This window comes from Acomys russatus, chromosome 1 (assembly GCF_903995435.1).
Source record: "Acomys russatus chromosome 1, mAcoRus1.1, whole genome shotgun sequence".
NCBI classification, from domain to species: Eukaryota; Metazoa; Chordata; class Mammalia; order Rodentia; family Muridae; genus Acomys; species Acomys russatus.
The window spans coordinates 66,124,505-66,130,746 of record NC_067137.1 but is presented as its reverse complement, the minus strand read 5'-3'; the positions used below and the strand labels follow the sequence as shown (position 1 = coordinate 66,130,746).

The 6,242-nt window shown below is 51.0% G+C and overlaps 1 non-coding gene across 1 annotated transcript; it reads left to right on the top strand.

Moving 5' to 3' along the window:
- The first annotated feature begins 5,836 nt into the window (after positions 1-5,836).
- Positions 5,837-6,000, top strand: LOC127197291 (U1 spliceosomal RNA). Its single transcript, XR_007831643.1, has one exon. It is a non-coding gene; the product is annotated as a U1 spliceosomal RNA (small nuclear RNA).
- Positions 6,001-6,242: the final 242 nt, after the last annotated feature.

The following is a 6,242-nucleotide window of genomic DNA, read 5'->3' as shown; positions in this document are numbered from 1 at the left end:
TGGTTTTTGTTTTTGTTTTTGTTTTTTAAGATTTATTTATTTCAGTATACAGTTTTTCACCTGGATGCATGCTTGCAAGCCAGAGGGGGGCACCAGATTTCATTATAGATGGTTGTGAGCCACCATGCGGTTGCTGGGAATTGAACTCAGGACCTTTGGAAGAGCAGCCAGTGCTCTTAACCTCTGAGCCATCTCTCCAGCCACTAGCCCTGAGACATTTGTCACGGAGCCACTATCGTTTTCTTAGTCCTTTCCTATTTGGAAACTATTGGGATTTGGCCCGGGCGACCCTGGAATGGATTCCTACTTTGTTTACATTTCTCCAACCATCTTTAAGATCGTTGCCATGACTCCCACCCAGTGTCTCTCGGCTGCATGTTCTCTTGTCCATGTCCTGGTTAGTGTGCCCTCTGACTGACATGTTTCCCTGTGCCGTTCCAAGTCTGCTTCTCCTGTTGTTGGTGGAGAGATCCTCTCCGTCCTTCATGTACGTGACCGTCGCTGGTAGAAATACACACACACGATGTCTACTGGGGCTGAGTGCAGAGCCAAGAGTTCTTGTGCTGGGATTTGGGTCCAGCCCTCACCAGCTGCCCTTGTGGCCTCAGTTGGGTTTGGGCAAGATCCTCTTGTCCTTGGCCTCAGGCCTCTGCTGTGAAGGACATGCTGACCTACCTCACAGGGGTGTTGTGAGGATTAATAAATGTTGGTACCTCGCTTTGGAAATATGAAGGTGCTGTGTAAATGCTGAGAGATAGTAGCGGCCCAGACTGTACAGTGGCTCGCTTAACCATTGGGTTTTTTTGGTTTTTGTTTATTTATTTTACTTGTTTTTGGAAACAGAGTTTCTCTGTGTAACCCTGGCTGTCCTGGACTGACTTTGTAGACCAGGCTGTCCTTAAACTCACAGAGATCTACCTGCCTCTACCTCCCGAGTAGTGGGATTAAGGGCATTTGCCTGCCCATCTGTCTGTGTGTCACAGGTGTGCAGTGACAGAAAATGAGTGAGAAGGCCAGAAAGGGGGTGATGGGGGGTGAAGAGGACATAAGAGCTTCTGAACCAGAGCCTCTGCGTGGGTACTGGAAAATGAACTCAGGTCATAGGGAAGAACAGCCAGTGCCCCCAGTCACCAAAATATCTCTCCAACACCTAAGCTGTGTTTTTACATGAGTGTATGTAGTGTGTGAGGGCAGAGAGCTTGGTGACAGGGGAGGTGCCTGCTAATGAGGTTTCTTCCGCTGTGGGGTTGTGAGGATCAAACTCCAGCTGGCTGCAAGTGTGTTTACCCCCTAAGCATCCATGGCAGGCGCTGGCTTCATTGTCAAGAGTGCCTCCTGGCATAGAGGGTAGATAGGAGCAGCAGTATGTACTAGCTTGCTGGCCTTGGGTAGGGTGCATAACATACATCATGAGTGGACAGTATGCAGGGCTTTCTCACTGACCCCTTGAAAATAATGTATGCTGCTGGGCCTCATGACACATGCCTATAATCCTAGCACCCAGAGCCAGGTGGATCTCTGAGTTTGAGGCCAGCTGATTCTACAAAGAGAGTTCCACAAGAGCCAGGGCTTCCCAGAGAAACTCTGTCTCAAAAAAGAGGTCCACAGATACACACAGAGAATCCTGTCTCAGAAAAAAACAAACAAACCAAAACTGGGAGACCAGGCGTGGGAGTGCACACCTCTATCCCAGAAGCAGGTAGATCCATGAGTTTGGTGCCAGTCTAGTCTACATAGGGAAGTTCTAGGCCAGCCAGGGGCTACATAGATCTTGCCCGCCCATCACATACTCCCCCGCCCCCCAAAAAAAGGATTTGGGGGACAGCAAGGTGGCTCACTGGGTAAAGGTACCTGCTACCAAGCCTGACAAACCTGGGTTTGACTCCCCAGACCTGGGGTGAAGAGAATCAACTCCAGATGTCAGCCTCCGCCCTAAACCGCCATGCTGTACAAGGTGTGCACACATGCACTGGACTAGGTTAATTAATGAAACCCAGTGCAAAAAGAACATACGCAAGTGTAGCTCTGGGGCACACTGAGGAAAGCTTCTGTGTGCTTATAGAACAGGTCATTGACTAGCTCTCTGCTGGTCTCTGTAAACACAGGCATTGTGGACTCCCTGCCGTTGAGGTGTACATCGCCTGTTTACCTATCACCCTGGGAGTCTGGGGAGAGTGGACACTATGTGTAGTGTTCCAAGGCCAGAAGCAGACTTTACCTACCCATTGGGAGGCACAAGGACATGAAGCTGGGCGCTCAAAGCTATGGGAAAGGGTGTGGTGTGTGAGAGAGTTAAGAGCTGTAGCAGTGAGTGTGAGGAAGCGCCGCCCCCCCCCTTCCCTGGACCTATAGAGAAAGTGGGGAGATTTGCTGAAGGGATGGGCAGGCGTAGGCTCAAGACAACCCAAGACAAAGTTTCTGCACAAAGGAGATTTATTTGCATCAGAGGGACAAAGGACAGGGAAGGAGAGACACAGACAGTGGGGTGTGGGGAGTAGGGAGGGAGGGAAGGAGGGACACAGATAGGTGTGGGGAGTAGGGAGAGAGGGAAGGGGTATTTGTTCTGGTAGGAGGCAGTTGGGAGTGGATACAACCACTTCCGATTAGAGAGAAGACAGACAGACAGACAGATGTGGCCCCTAGGCAAAAGACAGTTTAAAAAGGTTAAAGGGGAAACCCTGTGTTCAGATGTGGTGTTTAATTTTTATTTCACATGTTATTTAGAGCAGTCTAAGAGGGGCTTTTGATTGCTGTACTACAAGAGTTTGATAGCTGTACCTTGGTTGTAGGCTTAGAACTTTTATAAACCTAATATATTTGGGGCTCTTTAATGCCTAAACCTCCTTTCCGACCCACCTACGTTAGATAGGAGAGAAAAGAGTTTAATGGACACAGGAAAAATAGACCTTTTTAGACTCAGTTTCTTGGAGCAACTTGGCTTTTCACCGACAATATTTCAGCAGACCCATTAAACAGCAAACCAGCAATTCAACAAAGGTGACTGCAGCTGCAGCAGCCAGACTCTAGAGCAGGAGCCAGAACCTGGATCTTGGCAGCGTTTCTCTCTAGGAACATCTGGAAGCAGAGTGATTAACACTCAACAATGAGACACGATACCAAAAAGCCAAGCCTCTGGTTTGGGGGCGCATATATATCCTCTCAGAGTCCTACGAAGATGTTTGTCATGGCAGAGACCGTGACCCACAAGACGCGGGTCTTCTTTTTTGTGCTTTGATTTTTCAAGACAAGGTTTCTCTGTAGCCTCGGCTGCCCTGGTCTCACTTTGTAGACTAGGCTGGCCTTAAACTCACAACGATCCACCTGCCTCTGCCTCTCAAATGCTGGAATTACAGGGGTGTGTCACTGTGCCCAGCTGGCCTTTCCTCTTCTAGTGGACAAACACCACTCATTCTCTCACAAGCCTGTTTCCAGCTGACAAACACCGCACACCCCCACACAAGTCTGTTTCACATCCCACACTTGGGAACAATACAAAAACATGTTTACATCCACTATACTTGGTGGTTAGCCTCAGGAGGAGGAAGTGACCACATTTAGGAACAGACCTTGGTGGCTGGCTTTAGGACTGCTAAAGGAATGTGATCTAAGGAATGTGAGCAAGGCTGGGGGAAGGAGAAAGAAGGGCAAGGCCTGCCAGAGCCATGTTTCCAACGCCTGGGCTGGCTTGAGTGAGGCTGAAAGGCTGGGTGAAGTGGAGCCCCGTGCAGAAAACGGAGGCAATGTGCAGTCGTTGGATTTTGGGAAGCTACCACTGCCGGGTCACCGATTCATGTTATTTAGCTCGGGAGAAGCCTGGTGTGCCAAGAGCCCGGACCGCTCTTGCTGAGGATCAGAGGGGGACTCTCAGCACCCACATTAGACAGATCACAACAGCCCGTGACTCCAGTTCCAGTCTCTTGGACTCTGTGGGTAACTGCACACAACACACACAGCAGCCTTTTTTTTCGCAGGTTGAAACGTCTTAAGCCAGGAGGAACACAGCTGGAAGCAGCTTCAGGAAGTTCCTGAAACTGAAGAGCTCCACTAGGCTGCCTTCCTACCAGAAGTAAACAGTAAAGGCTGCTGAGGGTCCCTCTCAGAGGAGCACAGCAGCAGGGATGTGGAGGATCTGCAGATCAACTGAGCCACCCGAAGGGGACACTCCCCAACCTGCTGGAGCTGCCTGCAGACTGTGCTGAAGTGTACTTAGGTTCCCAGACTTTGTGAGCTGGCTCCCATGCTGGGGAGGGCTCTGGTGATAGAAGCTGTCTTTGAGTCCTTTCTGCTCCTGTAAGTAGCCTCCAGTAAAACTAATGAGTTCACCAAGTTGGACTCTGATGCTATAGGTATTTTTATCTGCTATGGGCCGTCTATCTGGGGTGCGTGTATGTGTGACTCCCCTCAAACTCCACCCCACCCCCGGCCAGGAAGGGTCTTGTCACACAACAACGCAGAATTACAAACAAACAAACAACAACCAAACCCATAAACGTTTGAATGGAAGTCAGAAGACACTCCTTGGACTGTGTGTTTGGGTGGAGCCCGCCCACACACACCCATCTTTCTCTGAAACTCCGGGTGGTGAAGGGGTCTCAGTTGAGATTTAACCTTGGCTGAGGGTAACTAAAACTGAGCACCCCAGACAGGAAAGACGTTTTCTCTCCTACCCAGACCTTTGGAGGGAGCTGCTGTGTTCTGGAGGGCTATGAGCCAGCCCACCTTAACTGTGGCCACGGGGTACCAAGGTGGCTTCCCTACCTCCAGGCCTCAGTCTGATTTCCAGGTAGAACTGTGGGGAAGAGGAAATCGTGAAACGGGGGTTTTTATTTATTTATTTATTTATTTATTTATTTATTTACTTCCCCCGGCAGATGCTCTCCCTGGGGACTGGTGGCTTAACTGGCCAAAGCTGTGTTGTGTACTCAGCCGAAGCTGTTTTAGCCGGCGTGGGGTGGGGGTGGGTGGAGGCGGGGATATGTGGATACAGGGTATTTTGAGACAGGATCTGTGAACTGTCATCGGTCACTCTGCAGAAGACACAAGGTGACTCAGAGGCTGGGAGAGAGCCAGCTTAGGTGTGGTGGGTGGTTTGGGGTGTCAACTTGACACAAGCAAGACTCAGGAAAGAAGAAGGAGCCTCATTTGAAATAAAGCCTCCAGGAGATGCTGATGTAGGGCGAATATTTCAGTTAGAGGTCAATGGGGAAGGGCTCAGCCCTTTGTGGGCGGTGCTGTCCATGAGCTGGTGGTCCTGGGTGCTCTAAGAAAGCTTAGCATACACAAATCGCCAAGTGTGTGATCCCCTGTAGTGGACCGTGGCACGCGCAGAATCAGAAGCTTAGGATCATCTCAGGTTATGTACTGCAGTCAAGGCCAGCCCGGGTTCAGGGGAGAGCCAAAAGAAAAAGAAAAGAGCTGCAAGGAGACAGGGAGAGTAAGAGAGGGAGAGAGAGAGACAGACAGAGACAGAAACAGAGACTGAGAAACAAAGACAGAGAGACAGAGAGAGGGAGAGGCCAGGACATCCAGGGCCGTTACACAGAGAAACCCTGTCTCGAAAAACCAAAACAAACCAAACAAACCAAAAAACAAAAGACAAGGGTACATGGGCGGGGCGTATGCAGATGAAGGGGCGCAGGGGCTGCCGGTCCTCGGATCCCGGAGGAACGTGTCCCGGGTGGAACGTGCCGCGTGCCGTACGCGTGTTTTCTGTGAAGGGCGTGTATCAGGGCAGGAGTGTGGAGGGTGCGAAGGGAGGCGTTTTTCCGGGTGCGGCGACCGTGCGTTTGAAGGGGTTGCGCGCGTAGGGAGAGCGTGTGCGGGGGCCGGGCAACTCATACTTACCTGGCAGGGGAGATACCATGATCACGAAGGTGGTTTTCCCAGGGCGAGGCTTATCCATTGCACTCCGGATGTGCTGACCCCTGCGATTTCCCCAAATGCGGGAAACTCGACTGCATAATTTGTGGTAGTGGGGGACTGCGTTCGCGCTCTCCCCTGGTCTCTGAGGTCAAATGACAGACGCTTCTTCCTGCTCTCCTTCTTAGCCTTTTGCCTCTCTGCATTCCGGAACATCGCAGAGTCTGCGCTGCTAGCCTTCTGGTGTCGCTTCATTCTGCGACACTTTTCTGTCGAGCTGGCACTCACTAGAGGCTACTCCAGCCTCTGTTGTGTTAACCCGCAGTCGGACCCTACCTCTGCACCGGGCACTTGCAGCCAACGCCTGCTGGAAGGACATACTA